This window comes from Dermacentor silvarum, chromosome 6 (assembly GCF_013339745.2).
Source record: "Dermacentor silvarum isolate Dsil-2018 chromosome 6, BIME_Dsil_1.4, whole genome shotgun sequence".
NCBI classification, from domain to species: Eukaryota; Metazoa; Arthropoda; class Arachnida; order Ixodida; family Ixodidae; genus Dermacentor; species Dermacentor silvarum.
The window spans coordinates 129327223-129352947 of record NC_051159.1 but is presented as its reverse complement, the minus strand read 5'-3'; the positions used below and the strand labels follow the sequence as shown (position 1 = coordinate 129352947).

Below are 25725 nucleotides of genomic sequence, written 5' to 3'. Positions count from 1 at the left end.
CTGTACATTAAAATGTTTGATATCACACGGTTCTCAACGTTGTCTGCTGCAGAGATTTAAAAAAGACACGGTAGAAACTCCTTATCGGTAAGGTGGAGTTACGCCAGCATATCTTCACCACCGTGTAAGGGAATGATATGCTAGGAGGTTAGGAATGCGCTTTATAGTATGGCACACATATAGTAAAGATGTTGGACAAAACCTCACACAGCGCACAGTAGGCTGCCAGCTTAGAAAAAAAAAAAAAAAAGGTTGGGAAGGGGGAGGAGGTAGGCAAATATACGAAGACAAAGGTTGTGGTGGTTACGTTTTTTGCTTCCTGGCTGTCAGTGTCGGTTTCGCATGAGGGGCGTTTTCCGGGACACTAGACACAAAAATGCGTTACCGTTTTCGCCATGAGTTCAGGGTACCGAAACTAGGCTAGTCTCAGACTCTAAGGTGTAACTCGGTCTTTATTATTATTATTATTATTATTATTATTATTATTATTATTATTATTATTATTATTATTATTATTATTATTATTATTATTATTATTATTATTATTATTATTATTATGAAATGCCGGCAAGTCCTCGCCTGCTTGGCCTCCTCGGTCCCTTGCTTCGCAGTTCGCGCATTGCTTTTAATACTTTCCATATAAGTTCAGAGTCGTATGCATGCGGATCTATACGAAAGTGGTTCAAGTACATCATTGCCGCCCGCTTTTGTGATAGTCGACACAAATTTGATCTGGACCTTTGCGTCGATCGTCACAGAACACAAAAACACCCATGAAGGGCATGATGCAGCGTCAACCTCCCACGCGATGTTACGCCTTCATCTCCGTATTTAGAACAAGAAAAACGCTCTCTCTTTTTTTTTCGTTTTTTTTTTCACCAATTAAGAAACGTTATGAGTCGGCTACTTGCTTAAGTTAAATTAAATCCCGGGATTTTAGGTGCCAAAGTCAAGATTTCGTTACGCTGTAGTGAAGGACTCCGGAATAATTTTAACCACCTGGGGTTCTGTTGTGCACATAAATCTAAGTACACCAGCGTTTTTTTTTTTTTTCTTAGGTTTAGGTGCATTCTCCACATGGATATGTCGCCTTCAGCGTCTAACAGGACAATGTAAACACACACACACACACACACACACACACACACACACACACACACACACACACACACACACACACACACACACACACACACACACACACACACACACACACACACACACACACACACACACACACACACACACACACACACTAATAAGGTGGTTTCCACATTCGTATAACATATATATACCAGTTAGTAATAAGGGGAAAAAAGCAATGTCGTTACTTAGCTGTCTTCGGGGCTAGAGAGATTAAAACGTGTTCCTATAGCACTTCATGCAGCGCTCATTGGAGGACGCGCTCCCATATCCCATTTCGCCGACTCAAAGCACCACACGGCCCCCCTGCCTGCGTATACATGCAAAGCTGTATGCACAGCTGCAGACAGTTTCCAGGTGTCACCAAAGGAGATTTCCCTTGGGAGCGGAGACAATTGACAGACACTCGCGGAGGCAACGCTATCTGCTTGTACGCTTACGAAAGGCGAATGCCAGAGATAACCAGCCGCAATGATGTCGGCTGCGTCGTGGACTGTGCGCGAAGACGGGAAAATGCCGGGGCGTTGACGAGGCGTGCGTCACGGCAAACCGCCCGCTCCACATAGAATCCTGCTAAATGCGCGGTATCGGCGGCACGCCATATGTGAAGCATATGGAGTTTCGTTTTATGAAACTCTGTCATGTGAAGTGCATAAACTCGGATAAAGAAACATGAAAATGTGGAGACGTTTCCGTGGTCGCAAGGAGGCGGAAAACTTTCTGATGCGCCCGAGAGACTTTAGTCGGAAGCAAATTTAGAGATCAGCCATAGTCTGCCATACTAGGTACCAGCCTTGCTGCTTAGATTAAATTAAATTAAATTAAGACGCCCTGCAAGAAGCGGTTGACACAACGGAAAAGTACCTGGAAGCATGTGGACTGACGTGCGCACCAGAAAAGTTGGAGCTCTTGGTGCTAAGAAAGCGCACAAGAGGCCGACAACCGCAGCAGATACCAGACACGGAAGTAAAGGTGGGAGGCATCATGATTCCGCAGGTTACGATGCTCCGCATCCTCGGACTCCTGATTCAAAAGGACGGGGCCGGGGGAGCAGAGTTGGAAAAATTCAGAGAACAGTGCAACAAGTCACCCACCTTATTAAAAGAATGACGAGCAAAAGTCACGGACTTAAGGAAGAAGACTGCACGAGAATGATACAAGCGCTGCTCACGAGCATCGTCACGTACGGGACTCCATACGTTGACATCGAAGAACAGTCAACAAGACAAAGTCAACGCCCTCATCAGAAAATCCTACAAAATTACCGTGGGCCTTTCCCCCTCCACGTCCACGGCGAAACTACTCAAAATGGGAGTCCACAACACGTGGGAAGAGCTCGTGGAAGCGCACAACGTCAACCAACTGGAGAGACTAAAGCTGACAAAGACGGGAAGAGCCCTGCTCCAAGATCTGGGCTACCAAGTCGAGGATGAGAGGCACCTACCTCAGCGTATCCCACACGAGGTCAGAGACAAGCTACGCATAAGTACCATTCCCAGAAGCATGCATCCCGAGTACGACAAGGAAAGGAGACAGGCGAGAATACAAGCGCTCAAGCAAATTTTCGAACGCACCAACAGCAAAGAAGAAAATGTGAGATACACGGTCGCAGCTGCGTACAGAACAAACAACCGATTTGCAATCAGCGTGGTCGACGAGAAGGGCGAAGAACTTACAGCCACATCCATAGGTGCCAAGGACGCGAGCACAGCGGAAGAGCTGGGCATAGCACTGGCCATCGCAACGTGCAAGAAGACCCTGGTTACCGTGGTGACGGACTCGCAAGAATCATGCAGAAGGTATGTGAAAGGAAGGATCGGAAAGGCAGCACTTCAGGTCTTGAGAAACACCGAGATAGAAATAGCAAACATCCTCTGGACGCCGGGACACGAGTCTCTCGCGGGGAACCAGGCGGCGCACGCCGCGGCTCGAGATCATGCACGCCGAGCCATCTCCGACACGCAGAGAACACAGACCAACGACTGACGATGATGATGAACGGATATCCAAGAAGTACTCAGATATCTTGGCGCACTACAGGAAGCAGAGGCGTCGCTACCCGCCCGCGCATAAGACGATGAGTAGGGAACAAGCGGTGACCTGAAGAAGACTCCAGGCTGGAACCTATACCGCATGGAACACTGCTGCACGCCATGTATCCGGGCACCTACGGACGAGACTGCAAGTTCTGCCCGCCAGACACGCCCAACACCTTGCGCCATATGGTGCTGGGGTGCAGGAATAACTGAGAAGTACCACCATCATCATCATCACCACCAGACGATAACATGCAGGAAGAAGCGGATTCAGAGGAAGAATCGGAAGACCAGTGGGAGGCTCTGCTGGTGACACAAGACCCTGACAACCAGCTACGGTTGGTGAACAGGGCTCGGGCGGCGGCAGCGAGCCATGGCTACCTGGACTGAGGAGGCCACCCACCTTTGGGCTCAAGAAGCCTGATCTAGCAATAAAGTTTATTTCTCTCTTTATGGGCAATAAGCTGTCGTTATACAGAAATACATTTGCGCTCATCTAAGGTGTGTTTAATCTCTCATCGAGTCAGCGTAACGAATTGCTCAACTACAGGGTACTCCGAATTGGTTTCTAGAGAACAAATGTGGCCTGCATACCTAATCAACCGAGTGCATACCTAACAACTGCATACCTAATCCGTCTCCAAAAGTAAACCTAGTTTATTCAAATCAGTGACTTTGCAACTGCATGCAGCAAAACTCCCTTTTAATCATCGTTTTTTGTCTTTTTCCTCTCTGTATCACCGAACGGCATCTCAAGAGTAATCAAGTGAGGCGAAATCAAATCTTGGCTGCTTCTCCTCCAGATACAATTTTTCTGCTGTACGATATACGCAACCTCCACAAATCATATTCTGTCGCACATCTGCCGACGATTTCGTTCGTGTTGAGTAACTTGCAACGTAACCTGTCTACGGTTGGTGGCCGATTACGTCGGCTGCATGCAAGGTCATGTACGATGTCACGGCCGATATGTCGCGTCTCTTAAGCAGTAGGCCAGAAATAAAATGCGGTCTTTGCAGTGTGCATGCAAGCAGCACGGGAACCGCACGATATATCGTCTGTCGTGTGACTCGGCGGCGGGAAACTAAACTAGTAAATAGTTGAGACACGTGGGAGAATGCAGCGCCTGCTATTCATTTTTTTTCCCTTAATGAGAATGAAAAACAAAAATAAAAATTGTTTGTGTTTTCTCTCATCCTCCCTTCTTGCTAACCCCTTTCGCCCCGACTCTTGCGCAGGGTAGCAAATCGTAAACTTTAATCTAGTCGATCTCCGTACCTCTCCTTGCTCTTATAAGCATGGACAGGTTAACAGACAGTCGGCCGTCTACCGAAAACTTGTGTGAGTGGGGACAGAGGGGAAGACTAAGCATGAATGACTCGCATCCGTTGATCGTTGAAATAAATAATATCTTGCTACCCTAGAAAACAGTAAATTCGTTCAATTCAAAGGTGCCATTGAAATGGACGGGTGCATGCATATAAGTGGATACAGAGAAACTATTGTAGCTGAGGCATATATGAGGTGTATATGAATTTTGAAGAGCCTAGATTATTCCAGACATTTCACTGTAGACAATGTCTTTGTTCTTTTGGCAACGCATTAACGCATTAACGCAACGCATTTTGGCAACGCAGCGGTATGCATCACTCAATTTTGCTATTTTACGCATTGCCTAATCAAATAACGCTTGTTCAATATTGACTAAAAGTTACTATAGAGCTATTGTTGCAATTTCGAAATTCAATATTGTCTGTGCTCGAAGGATTGTAGTAACAATCCTGAGTCTACCACTATAGCTTCGAGAGAGAAATCAGCTATTATCAGGATTCCTATAATAATGAGTGTATATTTCTTGAGAACCAACTGGCTTCAATTTCGCAACGGCAAAATTTTCTCCAATGTTATTATTTAATAAACTAATAAGCATTATTGCTTAAGCAATTATTTATTCGCGCATAATCAGTGATGTCCGCCGCCGCTAGTAATTCAACCCCGCAGGAAGGACACTATTAGCTCAGCTGCAGAGCCTCTTAAAAAAAAAAATTGTCTCTTCCCCCATTTGAAGCATATGCCACATAATATCCCAAGGCAAAGTTGATTGGGAATGATACACCATAACACAACATAAACCAACAGGCCATACTTAAATTCCTCTTCTCAAGCTGTACAATCTGCACCGTCAACAGCGCAATATGTGACGTCATCGACGCCAGTAGTTCAGCTTACGGAGGCAGTTATAAGGTGCCTGTGTCCGTGGACTTTTCTCTTCTCCATATCTACGATATTTTTTCTTTCTCCTCTTATTTTCCGTCTGCATTAAAAGTAAATAAATAAATAATAAACAAATCAACTACCGACCACAGCAGCGGCTCTTGCAGTGGAGCCGGCACCGCATTCTTTGTCGTTGATGATAGACCGCCAAGAAAAAATAAACTAAAACCAATAACGGAAGACATTGGCCACGATGCGGCATATTTCAGCCAGATTGTGTAATGCACTAATTTCAGGGCGTCAGCGGACGCCAGACGGAGCCCCGAGATACAAACAAAACGAAACGAAAGGCACCAACTGAGTGCTTTGCGATAGCCTATTTCGAAAATCGACAGTAGTAGTAGCATATGACATCTGTATACATATACTGTTGTAGTATTGATATTAGTATTAGTAGTAATTGGTTGTTTGTTTAACAAACACATAAACAATAAATAGCTGCAAAAGTATTACGTTAGACCCACCGTTGTTGCCAGCACTTGGAAGCGAAGATGTATACGCCGCGGTTTAAAATAATTGGGAGGTTTATATATAAATAGCGCCTCCAAACGGCTTTGCGATACCCAAAAGCCCCAAGTATTTTGTGCACCCTTTGCCGTTATTTTGCACTCTCTTTGCGTTCTTTTGCACATTTGGCCGATAGCGTCTGCTAACTTTGGGTCCCCTATTTACAAAGTTACCCATGATTAGGGCACAAAATTAAGGGTACTATATAATGGTGATAAAAAGCGAGTTTTGTACACTTTCGTTCTTTGGACTTCGGTAACGATTCTGGCGTGGACGAAAAATATGGGCGCAGATTCTTGCTTCCCCCTTTAAAAAGCTTACGTTTTTTTTTTTTTTTTTTCATTGCATCCGTTGTTTGCACATACCGCGTATATACCAAATCCTGTAGTGCCAGACAAATCTATACGGTATATCGGCAAAGAGCCACGGAGAGGTCGTGTCTTTTTCGAAATCCAGACTTTCGCTTTTGAAATTCGCCCAGCAGCGAAATACCTTTATCCTGGACGATTATGCGTGTACAGCGGCTGGTATACGTATAAACACGGAAAATTGAACTCTCATTCGCAAGGCTGCGTCAGAAAGCGGAGAGCTTCGCCTAAAGAAGAAGAACGTAAACTTTATTATCGAATCGATAAGATTTGAGTCCGGCGTATTTTTAGTGGGTCTGGGCACCCGCCGCGGACGCGGTTCCGATACCTTGTCTCGAAGCGGCTTCCTCGGCTCGCTGGACGACCCAGAGTTGTACTGCCAGGTTCGAGCTGAGCAGTGCAGTCTTCCAACGCGAGCGGAGGCTGGCGGTGGAAGAGACGGAGGTGTCGGCACTGCCCGAATTGTTTGTTATGTCCTGACATTCCCATAACATGTGATTAGGTGTGGCAACCTCGCCACAGGATGTGCATCTGTTTGTAGTGTACATTTCTGGATACATGGCGTGCATGAGTCTTGGGTTTATGTAAGAATCAGTTTGTAATTGCCTGTAGTGTACTGCTTGCGCCCTGTCTAACCTAGCGTGAGAGAATGGGTATACGCGTCTCTGTAACTGGTAGTGTGTCGTGATGTCGTGGAACCTGGTCAAACGATCTTCCCACGCCCAGACGTTTGCAGTACCCCACGGGGGCTCTTCCTCCGATGATGCTCGGTGAGTGAGGCCTCGAGCAACGCGGTGAGCCGCTTCGTTGGGGATGCTCAGTCCAGTGTGTGCCGGGATCCATAGCAAGTGCCTTCGGTTATCGACGTCGGCCTCTCCCTGGTGTATGGGATGTCGCTTGAGTATGTCATACGCCTCTTGCGATATGCGCCCATTTGCAAAATTGCGAATTGCCGTTTGCGAATCGCAGATCACGTATGTAGCATTGGTTTGTGTGAGGGCCAGTGCTAAGGCCGCTTCCTCTGCCGCTTCTGCATATGCTGTGTTCACGGTGACGCTCGTGAGGTGGTTACCTCGGCGGCCTAAAGGAAGAAAGCATTACCGCTAGCACCAGTAGCTGACGGGTCTGGCGGACACATTTAAATCATCCAATTAAAAAAAAAAGGGGGGGGGGGGAATAAAAAGAAGAAAAAAAAGCTCGCGCCAGCACAGATGAGTTGACGCAATCTCAGCGCGACCTCCTTTTGACGTCACATGGGAGGTACCATAGTTCCCAACAGGTGACGCCACTGCGACTTTCCATTTTTGGCATTTTTATCGCTTACAAAAGCTCTGTTCTCGCTACGAATGGCGAAGGCGTTATTATTACAGACGCCCAATCTTTCAATGTAGCTCGACTTAATATTTTAGTGTTCACATTCTACACTTGCTCATTAGCCGGTTGTCTGAGAGTGAATTCCTGCCGGTTAAACACACACCCCGATGCGCGAAGGGCAATGTACACATGTAACAACCAACGATGAGCCACCGGCGATTATTCTAGCTTCGTTTATATGAACTCGACGCTGAGTCAAAAGTCGAGCTCATCCAGCCCTAACAGGCCGCGTTCACACGCGTTTTGCCAAACGGCTTGGCCAAGTCAACCCCCCCCCCCCCCTCCCCCTCGCAGGCGGGTTGGCCGAACTCCCCTAGACGTTCGCTCGGCCCGACCCGCTACAACATTTACATGAACCTCACGATCGGTTTTTGGCCGCCCGACAAGCTGACTCGACCCGACTCTGGCGGTTTCGTGTAGACGCAGCTTCAATGCTCTCCGCAGACGCAGGTTTTCTCTGTCTAGCGTGTTCTTTTTTTTTTTTCGGGACATGTGGTAGTCGGCGGGTTGAAATTACACGCCTCTCATAGCTAATAGTAGGGGGCCCCTATAGAGAGGGCCATAAATACGGGCCTTTGTTGCTCTATAGAGTGAAACATGCATGTGGTGGCCGCACTTTCGAATTCTTCCTTTTGTATTTCTTTGAGCACGAGCCGATGTGGAACAATGGTTACGTGCACGCCGCGTGGAGCTAAGGGAACCTGTCGACCACTTACGTCCCTAGAAAAGGCGTCTTTTTCTTCCTTTTTTTTTATGTGCCAGACTTCGGTTGACTATGCGGAAAGAATACGAAATGCGAAATAAAGGGATTTAGAGAAGGTTGCGTCGTAGAGGAAAAAGTACGGCGTGCTCGCGGACACTCTCCTTTCGTCGCGACCTCTTCACTGCCTACCGCTAATTCCCATTCGCGTGCACGCGTGCGTGAGGTCGGCAGAGAAGGTGACTCAAGTGGTCCATTAGTAACCCTCTCGGCGGCGCGGTCTCTCCATGGTGCTGCAGTGAACCGAGTGTGGGTTGATGGTAGCGCGCCTCAAGGTTGCGTCAGAGCTTGCCAACCGCTGGTTTCTCGCACCGCAAGACTTGGAGGACGCGAGACACCCGGCAGCAATGGCCTGCAGGACGTGCACGCGCGGCAGCGTGGCGCAACTGTGGAGATTTGCAAGAAAACAGGCCCAGACTTCCTCGGTACGCTGATAGCGTTCGTAATTCTTTTTCGAGGTGACACTTGGCTCAACCAGTGCCGCCTACAAGCTGGGCTAACGAAAATGAAAAAAAAAAAAGCGTTTCATGCGACCCAAGTTAAACAGGGAAAACTGATCTGTCGTCGGCTTACGGGCCTGATAGGTAAGACGAATGTTGAATCTTGGACCTCACTATTGTGTATCGTAATCATATATTAAAAATATATAATAATGTCATATATCATGATGTTTACCGCTGAATGCGATGTCATACAGAAGCGAAATTGTGCATATCACAAAAATGAGAATGTAGAGCTTAACTTGTCTGCGCACAATTTTTCTTTCGTTAACATAACAAAGTTTATAATAATGCGTCTAAACATTATTTTTTAATTGGCTTGTTATATATTCCCAATTTCATTAATCAAACTGTTCTTCAACCTCAACCCTTCGCCCACTTACCACTTCATAATCTTGAGCGAGGTGTCTATACTGTGAGAGAATGCTGATGTTGCAATGAGTTATAGTTGCGAGCCGAATGAATCGCTGAAGTGCGCCGTCTTTTTTCCCTCCAAGGCAGTGGCGCCTGACGGATCTTCTATATCTTTCTTTCTTTCTTTCTTCTTTCTTTCTTTCTTTCTTTCTTTCTTTCTTTCTTTCTTTCTTTCTTTCTTTCTTTCTTTCTTTCTTTCTTTCTTTCTTTCTTCCTTCCTTTCTTTCTTTCTTTCTTTTTCTTTCTTTCTTTCTTTCTTTCTTTGCCTTCCCCACGTAAACAATGCCTTTGAGGGAGTCCAACTCGGGGCACTCGAACAAGTCACTCAGTGGTAGAGAAATGCACGATCCCCACCCATTCGCTTATCAAACGTAAAAGCGTCAAGCCGGGTAGAAGAATGACGGGCCCAGTCTAGTCGGTCTTTCAGCCTTCCGAGATCAGTGCTCGCGGAATTCTTATCAGCTGCGTGTTTTTGTTCGACAGGTCAATGCATATTTTTAGCAAGTGACGGCTGAATGCGAACGTTATCGATGCAATAGAAGCGCACTGGTGCGGATGTGTTTCGTCCGGGCGAAAAAATAATACTCTCTTTAACCGTCGATCCAGCTAGTGGCGTAGCCAGGGGGTAGCACACCCGGCACCTGCCTCCTCGCCCGGAATTTCTGTGATTGCATGCGCGATCCGCCTAGCCCTCCCCCCCCCTCCCACCCTCTCTCTCTCTCCATCCCCAGTCAAGTGCGTTATCGAACTATTTAAATTTCTCCAAGTAAAGTGCATCACAAGATTTGTACAGTACGACTTACACACAACCTGCAGACATGATAGCATCGGACTGTAATTTGAACATACGAGAAAACACAATTCTGTTACGCGGAAACTCAAAATTACACACGCTCTGGAGACGAAAATTTCTCTTTGTCGACGCGACGGTGTATACGCACGGACGCAGAAAATTTGCGGGGGTAGCCATGTACAGCTTCGCTGTAAAGAACAGCGTTCTTCACAACAAGGACATGAGCTCAATTTACCCGCCATGAAAGAGCCTTTTATAGCGACAGCACACAAATGTTCCGGCTCGGTGCAGCAATGTCTCTCAAGAAGACTCAGTTATTTGCTTTTTTTTTCTTTTTTTAATTTCTACTAAGGCTCATTCGTCGACAGGATTAAACATGCGTTTCCATTTTCGGCACCATTACGAGATAACGAGGAATTCTCAGAAATGAAACGATCAAGATTTCCGAGTTACATTTAGCTTTTGCATAGAGTTAAGACCATTTGCACGAGCATCTGTTTCGTCCCCGCTTGATTACGTCGCCGGCGTATATTTTGTGTGCACTTGATAGTGAAGCTCGACGCGGTATAATATTTAAAATTCGTCGAGACTGTGGCTGAAAGTCCGAGAGCTTAACCTCTCTGCCCGTCATCTCTTATTTTCGGTCCTGTCTCTATTAACGAGAGAGAAAGAAAAAAAAAAGGGGGGGGGGGGGGGACTAGGAACAGCGATCCCATGACGCTCTCCCATGCGGATAAACAGCCACGCCCAACTCCGCAAGTTTGTCTCGTATTGTGTAATTTACCCTATTTAGCTCTAGGCAGTTTGAAAGGATTCCTCCTCAGCGCATCGTGGAAAACGTGATGACAACCAATGCAGACGTTATTAACCAGGTTGTGAACACGTCGGACATAAAACAAAAGAGAAAAAGAAAAGATCCCAGCAGAAGCAACCTTGGGTTGATATCTTTTGTAAGCGATACCTTGTCCATTACGACAAGAGACGTTATGCGCTGCACATTTCAGCGATGAACGTATCCTTCACCCACCACGGCGGACCTTGCAGAGAAAATGGTACTTTGATTAAGCATTAAACCGTGTTCAGACACAAGGCATGACGTGTTTGAACTTGTAGAAACGCTTCGAAGCCGACCATGGGACATTTTCTTAACTTTCTAGAGGCAACTATAGGAGCACCTAGTGTCCCAAGTTGGCCATACACGTCCAGAGACATACAAACCGCAAAGTGGGAGAAATAGCCAAGGAATGTTATCGCTTTAAAGACTTTGGGAATAGTATTATCCCAAGTCAAACAAACACCACTGGTCTCGGTGACTGGCTTGAATGCGTCGTGAACGCGGTCGTGCGTAGTCGAGCATTACTTTCTGACACTTTCTTTTCTCTTTATCTTCATGTCTTCTATCACTCTACCCCTCTGTAGGGTAGCAAACCAGGAGCAACCTCAATGGCCTTATTGCGTCGTCTCTCTTTCATGGATATGAGTCGTAAGCTCGTACTCATTGCTCATTGAAATGGCGATCGCGAAGTACCCAGAAGGTTATTGTGGAGACGTGGTTTTATCAGGGTAAAGCGAAGAATGATTCATTTAACCTTGTCATAATTTGATATTTTACTATCTTGTACGAAGGTAGGTCTGCCTGGAATGACTATCGGACACGAAGAGGGTAATCTTGTCTCCTTATGAATGGTGCCGGTGGTGGGGGTGGTGGTGATGATGTTGAAGCAGGGGGGTTAGCCTGACATACATAGCCGGCAATTGTTCCGCCTGATCCTCCTTTGAATTGAGATCAGGGGTGTATCATCAGGTGTCGATGAGCCCGGTGTCTCGCATGAAGGCTATCAGCAGTCGTTGCGCAGACCCTCCGGCGAAGATGACGTCTTCAAAGGTCCTGTGCGTGAGACCGCTCTTTTGCAGGCTCTCAACCATCGCTTTTCTTTCTGTGTCAAACTGCGGGCACAGAAATGAGCCAAATGAAATGTTCGATGTCGCCAATGTCAGCACAGAAGGCACAGAGTGGGGAAGCGCTAAAGCCCAGTCTTGAATAACAAAGCTGGGGTGTACGCGGATTCGGTTCTGATGCGGTACAACAGCATCGCTTCTTCGCGAGTAAATCCACGAGTCACACAGGCTTGGTGTGGAGTCTTATGGATCGCTCTAAAGTGGAAGCGGTCTGCGTGACACAGGAACCGTTAAATGTGCATGTGCACGGTAGCAGACGCTGAAAATGAAATACATATATCGTGCTAAAGCAGTCCAGGTTGACCAACGCAATGAAGATCAGATTAGTACAGCTAAACCATCTTCACAAAGGCAGTTTCCTTCCCAGCATCTGTACAGGAAATGACGTCACCGATGGCACACATCTAAAGCACCGAGGAAGTAGTAAATAAGAAGTAGTTGGTCAAAGAGCTGGATTGCGTCAGCGGCCTAGAGCAACTAAGTAGATTTTAGGGGTGTTCGAATACTGAAACTTCAGAATCGAGTCGAACACAAATATTCGAGAAAGGTGACTTTCGAATGTCCAATCGATTAATTTTCTACTTCCGGACACCGTCAGATTTAAAATTTGCGCGGAGTCCGTTTGGTAAAAGAATGAGGCTTATTCACATTATTTAATACACCTGCATGTAAGGACGTCCGCAACTGTAGCTCCGCGGAGCTTGTAAATAAGAAACAACTGCTTGCTGTTCTATGGTGCACAGTGACAATGGCACAAGATGCACGTACAGTGTTGTGTTAATTGAAGAAAACATTTTGCATTTATTTCTTTTCTTTTTTCCTTTCCTGTCAATACCTTCCATTATATTTATTATTTCCTTTTCTAACTTTTCTCTCCCTTGCCTCTTCGACAATCGATCAAAACCACTGGCGAAGGACGGGGAAACGAGTGTTGAGGGTGCACATGCCATGTCATAATTATTTATACATTTGCTCAATTCATTTAGCATATCCACCTCGTTTCGTACACCCTGTTCGCAAACAGTGTGACGTCACTGCGGGGGCCGATCCCCTCTGCCGCGCCTCCGAAGCGGGCGCTGGTTGTTAAAAAAAGTTCATGCGACCTGCTCTCTCTGCACAAGAGCGCTGCTTGTATATCAACTGCCGCGATCGTAAGTCCGGCATATTGCTATTTTTTGAAGTGACAGCATTTACAAACTGTACTTAGGAAGTATAATCGTCCCCGTTTTACCGGTACAACAACGTAGCGTTGTTGCCAAGTGCATGGTTCCCATAAGCAGCGTGTGGCGATTTCGTAAAAGTGCGCCTCCTCCGTAGATCAAATATCTACTGAAATGTATTACTCCTCGAAAATGAACATTTTATCACAGATGATGCACAATGTCGCGGTGACAAAGTGATACTTCGCTAAATGACTGGTCTTCGAACACTAATTTGTATTGCATTGTCGTGAATGCACTGATTTGCGCCCCATTTACACTGTAGCTTTAAACGATATACAAGGTGAACTTCGTCTACAACTACACGGCGGCTCAGTGGAGCCGTACCAAGTAGCAGCGCCTAAATTAAGATGAGGGAGAAATGCAGAAAAAACTTATTACCCTGCTTTAGGAGCATGGTATAAGGGTACCCTAGATGGACAAAATTAATCCGGAGCCTTTCGTTACACTGTCCCCCATAAGCCGCTGTGCAGCTTAGGGATGTTAAACACCATAATTTAATTTTAATTATTAGTCTCGGTCATGTGAATGTACAAAGCAAAATCATGCATAAGTACATAATCCGTTGTGCGGTAACTTCGCTGTCTGCTGCCTCCTTTGCTGCTCTCAACTTTACAAGACCCGACTTTTGCATGTTCATGTGTGCATCATCACGGCATAAAGTCCGTGCCATGAAGGTGAATAAACAGATAACGAAAAAAAAAGAAAGTTCTGATATGCGTTAAATCGCGATAATTTCAGGTGGCTTGCCTTTTGGGCATTCCCGTATACACGCAGCTCCGGCAGTGGTCAAAACATCGTAGAAGCTCATTTGTAGTCATACCTCTCAGTCGATAAATTATGCTCAAACGAAGGGTTTTTTTTTTCTTTTTCTGCACAAAGCGCGGATGGCTCCGAAATACATGCGTTCACTAATCATCGCGTCTCATTCATTCTCACCTGTACAATAATAACGGGCCACTACGCCTGATCACTACGACTGGTTTTATTACACGCAACACGCGTCCACAGACTCGTAAGCAAGATGTATTGCTAATCGCGTAATACACCACGCGCGCGCGCACCACACACACACACACACACACACACACACACACACACACACACACACACACACACACACACACACACACACACACACACACACACACACACACACACACACACACACACACGCACACGCACACAAAATGTGGCCCGTTTCCCTACGCAAAGATACGTAAGCCGATATCGTCGCTGTTCTCGCCGCAAACTTTACCACAACAAATGTGGCCCACTTCCATGGAAAAGCCAATTTTCTTCATTGCACAATCCATCACAGACCACCACCACGTGGTTCACGTTCGCAAGTAAAATAGGCCCACAGTTGTCACATTTTTATCACGCAGTTTGCCAGACGCCGACGTTCTCCGACCGGCATCTCTGGCTCTATCTTATATTTCCAATTGGTCTTTCCAGGCCGCGGCGGCCGCATTTCGATGGAGGCGAAATGCAAAAACGCCCGTGTGCTTGCGTTGTAGTGCACGTTAAAGAACCCCAGGTGGTCAAAATTAATCCGGAGCCCTACACTACGGCCTGCCTCATAATCAGAACTGGTTTTGGCACGTAAAACTCCAGAAAGAAGAAGAAAAAGACAAATTTCCATTTTTGGGTTTTCAATCCCCCCTTTATTTCTGATTGGTTTTAGCCTGCCATACCTGTAGTGGCGCGGGCTCCCTTCACATTTATTTTTGTTTCCTCTCCAAGGAATTAAAAAAAAAAAAAGACATGCCATGATACTGTACTGCACCGCGCATTCTTTAAAGGGATTCAAAGATGGTGATACTTGTTAAATTATAAATTGCCTTGCCTCAGCGAGGACACCAAAATCCTATATAGACTGTCTAAAAGCGACTCATTCTTATTGAATGAATGGAATCCATCGAGCATAAGTTGTCGTCTTCAAGTGTTCGCTCAGGGAGTGGTGCCTCTACGCAACATACCATGACTATCCAATCCCAAAATCAGTCAGAACAGTCCTCGCTTGCACCAATATCTCTCCTTCGAGACTCCGCTAAGTGTTATCTTACGCTCGAACAGAAACGAATATCAACGATTTTGAATAATCTATTCTGAAATCGAATATGAATCGAATAGCAAGGACTGCTTGATTCATATGGAAAATTTCAAATATTCGCGCACGTTTACTTGTGTTTGCTGCTTACTGGTGTCTCGTCTCGTGCGCTTTCCGTCCTTCTCCTTCTTCTAAAAAACCTGGCAGAAAATTTTAAAGATAGTTAACCTCTTTTTTTTTCTTGCCACATTTTATATCGGCGACTGCACAGCAAGTTTCCACTGATGATGCAACGGAGCGTTGCAAGACGTCCGCCCTGCCCATAATAGATAACCTTGGTAGGCTTGGCTTATATAAACCGTTCGAGCACAGTCAACACCTGTCAAGTCGTAGCAGAGTGAACGTCGTCAAAGCATCGTCAGCGTTGTCCTTCGCCTTAAGTACGAGTAGGACAAACAAGAGGGAATGCTTTATTCTTTAAAATAAAGAATGTCACGTGACTGCATCCTCTACTCTACGCCAGAAAAGTATGTCAACAGTCAAAAGGATGGCGCGCTTGGTGACAACGCGTACGCGCCGGAAACAGACACATCTTCTCCTACACATGCAGGTATGAAACACTCGTACACATCTGTTAACACTCGCTTGTATCTCATCGTTATCTTTTCCACTTCCGTTCATTCATTCATTCTTTCATTAGTCCGTGCGGTGTTGAACCATTGCAATGACACCTACCAACCAAGTACGGAAAGGGTCAGATTAAGTGAGACGCGTCAAGCTGAAGCGTCCAACCCGCTCGCGCGCGCGCGCGCGCGCGCGCGCACACACACACACACACACACACACACACACACATTTTCCCTTCCCTCTTTCTCGCCACACACGACAGCGAGAGCGGAAGAAGGCCCCATCTTTAGCCGTGGCCATGTCACTCAGACGATGTTGCTTCTCGTGCCCTGCCGAGTGCCGACGGTCACGACGCACTGCCTGACCTTGCCTGACGGCATCGCCCTTCATTGCACTCTCGCTCTTTAATACTTTCGTCTCGGCCCTTTCCGTACTGCGTGGTCGGGGCAGAGGAACGCCCTGTCGTGCACGCGTGTGTGTATGTGCGTGCGCATAGGTCGCCGGAATTACGCGGCCGCCCTTGACTGGTCGAACCCGTTTGCGAGCGCGCGCATCCAGGGACGCCGGCGCAGCGACCGAGCCGGCATAGCGGATCGCGGCCTCGGTCGCATACGTGTGGCGTTTCCGGCAGCCAAACTCAGTGTGGCTGCAAGGTCGCAGAATCCCCATGGCTCCAGCGGCGATGATACATGGCGAGATGCGGCAGGCATACGGCACGTCGTCAAAGTTAGAAATGGCGCTGATGCAAATGCGTTTGGAGCTGTTGCCCGCAAGTTGTGACAAAACAGGAAAGAGACCGCGCTAGATGAAAACCAAAGCAGCAGTGATGAACTATCGTTTAGTTGGCACGCACAGTACAGGTAAATGCAGCGCATTACATGTGCACGCGAGTCACATGAATATGTGGGACGGATGGTAAGCTTAACTTTCAAATTGCAGGCGAAGGTTAACCTCCAACAACCCTAAGGTCTGAGTGTTGGCCGCCGCGCACGCATACGGTAAAAACCAAAAACAAACAAACAAACGAAAACTGCGGGGGAATATAAGTAAAAAAAATACACACACACAACAAATAAAAACAACAATTATGAAAAAAAAATGAACATACAGCACAACACAATGTAAACTTAAAAAAGAGAAAAAAATGAGCAGATAGGCAGTTGAACAATGTGTGAAACTATGACACAACCACGCAAAGCTCGGAAAAGAGCAATGACAGCGAGTTATGAAAATATTCAAGATTCATTTTATTTCTTCAAGAGAAAAAGGCCTGGGACAAAAAGCTGCCTCGAAGCAGCTTGACGGGGTCCCGGGCCCATTTACAGAATGGCAGCAGTGAAGGGAAAAAATACAATTTCACATACATCATGAATCGTGAAATAATAAGCATACTTAAACAATAATAAACATAATAAACATACATCATTAAATAATAAAATAGCGACATTATGAAAGTAAGACTTGGTATTCTGTGGACGGTTGAGTGTTGGTGAAGTAATGACAATGTCAATAATCCATATAATAATAATAATAATAATAATAATAATAATAATAATAATAATAATAATAATAATAATAATAATAATAATAATAATAATAATAATAATAACCTATTTATAGAAGCTGTAGAGAAAGATCAAACGAATAAGAAGTATGTGCTCGTGGGCCTGTCGTCCTGTTTTGTCTAGACAGACAAGTTGAGTGGAACCTTCAGAAACTTCACTCACTGACGTCTGAAGAGTTTCCCATAAGAAGGCCGAAGACGTTGTACGGGACTTCCTTATAGACACTCGTCGTTCTTTGCTTGGGGCGTCTGCCATCGACAGTCAACTGCGCAAGTAAGAAATATCGAACTGCGCCCGAGGAAGTAGCTGGACCACGTGAGCAGAAATAAATGAACCTCAAAAGCTGAATACACAGCGTGCCTATATGCGGCACCAGCAGCTGCCCCTCAAGCAACTGCGTGCTTCACCCACCATATCAGCGCCCACAATGATTCGTGGGTTGGCACAAGTTGACAAAGGCGTCGTTCCCGCTTCTTCAAGCTGTTGTTGAGCTCTTCAGGAGCGCCGCACAGATGTGAGCTTTTAAGCACAGCGTATCAACTTACACCGGAATGCCGGAAGACTCATCCGACAATAATAGCCAGTGAGGACATTTTTATAACGCTGTGCTCAAGCAAACCGCGCAGAGCACTCGTTGCGATGATTGATTGTGTTCCACATATCTTCAGGAGTAAACATTGTGGCACCAGCCGCCACGGTGGCGCAGCATGCAGCTATGGCGTTCGGCTCCTGAGCACGAGGTTGAGGGTTCGATTACCCTCCACGGCAGTCGCATTTCGATGGGGGCATTATGCAAGAAAAACGTTCGTGCACCAAGATTTATGCGCAAGGTAAAGAACTCCAGGCGCTTAAAAATGAATCCGGAGCGCTCTACTACAGTCTCTTCATTACCCCAGCGTTGATTTGGGACCTAAGACCACGCGAATCAATCAAACATTTCAGCAGCGAAAGAAATGATCACGGATGTATTTCTGTATCTTTCGATATTTGTAGAGAATAGTCTTGCAACACAAGTACATTTCCGACACAATATAAACGTCACACTGTGGTAATATATGCTATTATTACGCACTGTGGCCGCCACAAGTGAGGTCTGTCGCGGACAAGTGCTCCGCTTTTCCAATATACTTCCACGCTAGCACGTCTACGCTGATATAACGTTCTATCATTGCGACAAGAAAGTAGAAGGACAAGGAGTCGGCGTAACGGATGACGAGTCCAGTCGCGTCTGCGGCAAGCGCGAAGTTGACGCCTTCTTATCGCGATATGTGAATCGCCCCGTCGTGAGTATAAATACTCTAATCAAAACCACCCGAGGGAAGTCGTTCGCGATATCGCTCACGGGAATCGCTTTAATTAAGCCGTCGGGCTCTTACGTCATCCCCGCCGCCGCCGTTTGCCGTAAGAGCTATAATTGAGTCCCGCATCATATGACGTCGCACCACTGTACGCTGGATCGATATCGATTGCGATAAGTAGTTATCCGAGTGAACAGTTAGAGCAAACAACGCCTCCTGCTCATATACGCACAGGCTTAAGCGGGAACACATACGCGTGGTAGCTAGTGAACGGCAGGGATAATGTGTGTCGCAAAGCAGAAGATAATGCGTAACTTAATTTCTCATTTCAAAAGTTGGCCGTGACACAAACGTAAAAAAAAAGCAAAGTGCAAACGTCTGTGAAGCAATTGCACATTTGTTGCTCATTCATAAATGCAAATTCATGACGCCAAAAGGGTGACGGCCTGCCGAACCTGCGACGGGGCAGCGATATTTCTGTGAGTCGTAGAAGGCCAGTGCAGAGAGAAACAGGGCCCGTATTCTCAAAAAAGGTTCTTACGCTAGAACTGATCGTAAGAACAGATTCCAACCAATAGCGAAGCCGGACATATAATTATAGCGAAAGCGACCCCTCAATAGCAAACAGCACTTATCAACAAATAGTTTTATGAATTCGGCCCCATATACGAGTATCTGCACGCGCATCAAGATAACAAGCGTAGGGGAAGCCGTTCATTTGTTCAGCCAATAGCTCGTATTAAGCTTACTTCTTGTGGCAAATAAAATTGCGGGATAGTGCATTATTTTGTGGAATATATATATAGTATACTGTGATTTTTATTGCGATAGCAATTATATGGACACTTCAACCGGATTTCTGCCGTCGGCGTCGCCGTGAGGTTCCGTATAGATAAAATCTTCGCCGCGCGCCGTATGCCCGAGCGGAAGCGTGTGGGGACGCGCGCTATCACGGAGAGCGAACGCACTCAATCTCCCACGCGCAAGCAAGGAAGCGGGAAGCCAGCGCCGGAGGGAGCGGGGGGGGGGGGGGGGGGGCACTTCTACTCTGCCAACAACCCGTGCTCGTCGCTCACCTGCACCGTCTCTTATCTCTCCCACGCGCAAGCAAGGAAGCAGGAAGCCAGCGCCGGAGGGAGCGGGGGTGGGGGGGGGGGGGGGGGGGCGCACTTATACTCTGCCAACAACCGCGCTCGTCGCTCGCCCGCACCGTCTCTTATCTCCACACGGCTCTGACCTTTATGCACTGTGCATTCGCCGCTCAGTTTCTGTTGAAGCGATAGACCGCACGTACCTTCGCCCGCTGCAGCGTATGCGCTTGCTGCCAACGTTTTGACAGTCGTTGTCTGCAGTCATTCAGTGTGATCTATTCATGTTTGTTTGTGCGCGCTCACACCACGCTTGTTCATTCAGTTAGTAATAGTCGGGCCACATTTTCCAACGCACGCTACACATGTAATGCTGCCCGGATCGGCAGTGCAGCGCTACAGGTGTGTCCCTTCGCACGCGCTGCCCACGGGAAGCGCTTCTCATCAACACCACCGTTTCACACGCGCCCTCTCGTGGTCATCGAGTCTCTCTTCATGTCGGTCTACTTACGCCGCAGCACACCTGCTTACTTAATCAGCTCATGTTTACTACAATTCATATTGCTACCAAAGCCGCTCACCTTACTTCGTACGACATTGCTGTGTTGCTATCGCATTCATTGCTTCGCCCTTAGGGCGAAACTGTGACTTTTTTTTTCAAATTCTATCACGCGCCAATTCAAATGTCAGCTATGTTAGCCAGCTCATTCACCAGACCAGCCGCATAAATCATAGTAAAGCCATGTATCCTCTCCTGGCGCAGATTATGCCACCCACATACGCTTACTTTTTGTGACATCAGCAAGGGACTGGGACGGTCTGCCTGCCGACGCCGTGCAGCACTCCGACCTGCATCATTTCAAGGCGGTTCTCGAGACACTGTTTTACTAAAGTCAGCCCATTCCTCAAGTAATACTCCTCCATCTCTGGGGCCTTTGACGTGCAATAAATGAAATGAAATTTATTTCGCTAGCTTGAATGCAGCCCATTTCTCGTGGCCGGGGCGTAACGGGTACGGCGCAGGCCTGTACATATACGTATAGCAATCTCATGGTAGTTTGGTATTTAGCTCGATCCTATAGCTACCACCAAAGGAAAAAAAACTGCATGCAGAGAATACCTTCGTGTTGTGACAATGATTGAGATACGGCTTCGGTAGTAGAGTGCAACGAAGAGTCCTTGTAGGTTAGATCATGTTTAGGCCCATTCAGTAGCCACCCCGTTGGCAGAACATTTTTGTGCGCATGTCGATCACACTCGTCGCATCGCTTCAAATTTTGCTACTTATTCGCAAGCTTGTTTACGGGTGGGACGTGCTGCTGGTGAATATGCTCCAAATACACGCAACAATTCTTACTCGAGGACTGTTCTCAATTGATATGGGACGCAGATCAGCCGCGACGGCGAACGAGACGGTAAGTTGCTGCAAAAACCTTGCATGTATCAGGCTGCGCGTGCCAACGATCTACAACACGGTTTCAGTTCATGTCGCCGGTTGTGTCCATTGCGGAGAGAGCATAATGCAAGAGCTTCAAACCAACGGATTCGACTCGTACTTAATCAGGTCCTCGCGCTAAATCATGCATGACGTACTGACGCTTTATACTCAGCGAAGATACGATCAGTCACGGTATACACTGCGAATTACACAGGCGCGCGAATCACACGGCTGGCATGACGAGACTTCATTTGCTTTATATCCCCCCCCCCCCCCCCCGCCCCAACACCTGTCACCGGTCTACGCAAACAGACCTTGATGACGTCCTGCGTAAACATACTGGGCAAACAACAAGCCAGGGGGGAGGGCATTGAGCCTAATGCGTAGAACCATGCTTCATACTTGGCATAAACTGCGCTCTTGTTCGGAGCCATACGGACCCGCTTGGCGCGACACGAGCCCCACGAAATCGTTAGCACACAATCGGCCTTTTGGCGAAGTGCCACTATACAGACGAGGGCTGCATCCTGCTCGTATACTCGCACGCTATAACGAAGAGGCCTCCGCAGCGACCTCGCACGGATTATACTTTACTCACGTGGCGGTTGCGGCAACGACAGACAAGGTGCGCTGGAGGGCCGTATATCTATCCTACTGTTGTGCGATTGTCCCGGTCCCACTGCTGGCGGCGACTGGCAGAGAGGCGGTGGGTTAAGCCATGCCTTTAGAGAAAGCGTAATTATACAAGATTTGCAGGTTGGTGCAGCTTCCTCTGAGGGCCTGGCCATTTGTGCGCTCTGGTCGGTGGCTGCAGCCTATTTTCTTTCTTTCTTTCTTTCTTTCTTTCTTTCTTTCTTTCTTTCTTTCTTTCTTTCTTTCTTTCTTTCTTTCTTTCTTTCTTTCTTTCCTTTGTTTTCTTTCTTTTCTTTCTAATTCTCTTTCTTTCTTGAACGAGATGGCGTATTCTGGAACGGAATTTTCGGGGACACTCGCTTTTGAGTGACAGCTTCCAGCGTGACGCGGCTGATGGGGCTATTCCGTGACGTCATGGCGATTATGCTGCCTGTCCGTTCATTGTGAACGCAAGTTAGTAAACCGTGCTACGTGGACATAACGATGACGCAAAGCTTGTCCGTCCACGCGTTTTCCTCGTCACATATCCGTCGACGCTCATTGGCAGTGACACAACCGAAAGCTTTCTGTCGAGAATACGGCCTCAGAAAACAGCCCCTTGCACACCTATTGGCCTTTGTTTCTTAATTTCATTTAGGTTTAGCTCGACAATATTTTGCAGAGGCGTTTCTTATGATTTTTTTTCTTCTTTTTCTACTGGAACTTCAACTACCTTATTCCAGGCGAGCTTGCTCCTCTTACGTTAGTTCTTATACTATAAAGAGCGCGGGGGACGAAAAACAAGAACAAAACGACGCGGATGCGAGCCACTGACTTTTATGCTTTACTTCTTCTTTCTCGGATTGAATAACGTTATTTAAAACAGTAAGTGGCGGGCCGTCACTATTAGAATTGTGGATGTTCGTGTATCGCTCTTTCGCCGCTTGGTCCGCTGTATAGAGTACAGCCTCTACACAACCTTGCTATACATCCTTCCCATAAGGTTGGCAGGATGGGCGCCCCCGCGCTGTCAACTTCCGCATCGCATCACAGAATAATCAACGCGGCAGAGCGCAGGTGGCCGTCACTCCAGCTCAATTTTCGCCCGGCAGGGGAGTGAAAAGGTCACACATGCTTCTGACTCCGCTTCAAGATCGAGGTCACTTTATACGTGAGCGTGTAAATAGTAGCAACTCGAAACGTTCATCAAGATATGTGTAGAATGGCAAGAGAGGAGCACAGGCGATTATTGTGCTATTAAAGTGAAGCTTTCTTTGGCTCTTTTGCTTCCCTGTATTTCTCTCTGTCTCTCTCTTTTGAACCACTGGCTATGTGCCCGAATAGATAACTTGGGTCAATGGGTATACGTGAACGATCTTGGCGAATCCCCCGGTATGGGTGTGCGTCGAATAAGCGAGCAGAACAAGAGGCAAGAAGTGACGAAGTCGGCTGCAGAGAACTGAAGAAGTACCAAATTCAGCAGAGTATGGAGAAATAAGTAAAGGGAACGAAATGGGACCAGAGCGTGCACTGAGCGAGGAGCGTTGGGCTACATAGAAGTGAAGCATTAAGGATGAGAAATAAAGACATTTTTGGAAACATTCAATCCCCCTCTGTGGGTATGGGCCACGACCACTCAGGTCAACAGCAACAACAGTAAGCTTCGCTCATCACCAATTCGCACGTGTGCGCATGCGATCTGCCGAATTTCTTTTACGTTCTTAAAGTAAACTATGATTTCTCGATTGAGTCCGTCAGATTGAGCTCTTCAGTTTTCATCAGCGAGGAAGTGGCATACATTTGAGTCAGTCAAAGCAGGCAAGGTAGCTATAGCGTGTTCGACACAGGCGAAATGCCCAAAATCAAAAGAGATACATCGGACTTGGCAGCGAGGTAACGCGTTCAAGCTCATATGTGACTAGAACCTTCGTCTCACTTTCACTATAGGTTATTCGCAAGCCCATGCACGTTTATCGCGAGCAATGTAGCTACACGCGCTGCACAGGGACGGTGATGAAGCACTTTCCTGTTACGAGTACGCGATTACGCGCCGCTGTAGCGAGTTTTCCGGGATAACTTGCAACCTTCCCCCTTGCACTTAGTGAAGGACAGCCGCCACCTAATGTATGGAAATTGCCGTGTCGAGAAGCTCTGCAGCAGAAAATAAGTGACCCAAAGTAACACTCGCGGAAACGTGAAACACGATTATTGTCAGGTAAATAGAAAGGATATGTTTCAATATTCAGCGCAGGAGCATCCTCCCGTTTTTCACTGCAGAGGATAGGTAATATAGTTTTAGCTGTCCAGAGATGTTCATGGCAGTGGCAGCGTCGGTAACGACATCCTGTAGCGCTTTCTTCAACCACAACGTAATACTTTTTTTTTTTGCGTAAGTTCTCGTCAAAGGTAAGAGAAAGAGCCACCCTGTATATTAATGACTACGTTTGCTAGCAACGCCCTTACACCTGTATACAGCTAAGCAACACGTAGCCCGTCAGTGCGATAACAGTTTATGTCGAGCGTCGCGAGGTCGCGCCACTAACAGTGCTGCTCATGTCTACGTCTTGAATATCCCGCTGTTACGTGAGCTGCAAAACGTGTACTGAAAGGGCTCTAACGCTGAGTCAATGCAGAAATATAGAGAGAAACAGTAAAATGAGTACGGGAAGGGGTCCAAGTTTAGGCAGAGGTGGTTCTAGCTGACTGTAGCATGCACGAGAAGGAAATGTGTATGGTGAGGGCATCGCAACAACGACGGTATTGCGGCAACGTCGACAAAAATTCACACCACCTCCTTCTATACATGCGGTGATAGCCTACTATAAGAATTCATCACGAGCTCTACCGCACTGTATCTTCTCTTTGTGCCTCCAAGCTCCGAAACTTAGTTCCGGAGAGGCACCGATATTGAAAGCAACTTTTCTCCACCATGACGTCATGGAAATACGCGCATTGACATTATATTGGCGCCGCTAATAACAAAGAAGGAGGGAGGGATAGGATAGATAGATAGATAGATAGATAGATAGATAGATAGATAGATAGATAGATAGATAGATAGATAGATAGATAGATAGATAGATAGATAGATAGATAGATAGATAGATAGATAGATAGATAGATAGATAGATAGATAGATAGATAGATAGATAGATAGATAGATAGATAGATAGATAGATAGATAGATAGATAGGGAAAAGCAGTGATGGAATAATCGGGAATTAACATATTGCAACTGGCGAACTGATGATAGGAAATTTAAGAGCACCACGAAAAATCTAGGTACGGTGCTCAAGATTATCCACAACTTCTGATTTTTTTTTTTTTTTTTTTTTCAGTCGTTATGTGTCGTATACAGTAATTGTGTCAGTATATAGTGGCAGAGGCTATTGTTCCTATAATGCCGAACTTTGAAGAAGGGAAATAGCATGCATTGAAATCGAGTTATAATTAATAATAACAAAAGGAAAAAGACAATTTACTAAGAGTATAAATGTTTTCATAGAGTCATGTGAGACAGCTTGCAGAATCACCACCTCTAACATTTGGCTACAGTTACATACAGGGTGTTTCAGCTAACACTTTCAAAAATTCTTAAATGTTGCCAGTGGCAGATAGCACGATTCTAGTTAATGAGCTGGTCTACTCGAAGAGGCGGACATTACTTGATCAAAAAATTGAAATGCATAATCGACT

At 46.5% G+C, this 25725-nt stretch overlaps 1 protein-coding gene across 4 annotated transcripts in view; it reads left to right on the top strand.

Annotated features, from left to right (window-relative positions):
• Positions 1–25725, top strand: part of LOC119456877 (potassium/sodium hyperpolarization-activated cyclic nucleotide-gated channel 4-like) — a 93801-nt gene that overhangs the window by 5628 nt on the left and 62448 nt on the right. The gene's annotated exons all lie outside the window — the stretch shown is intronic.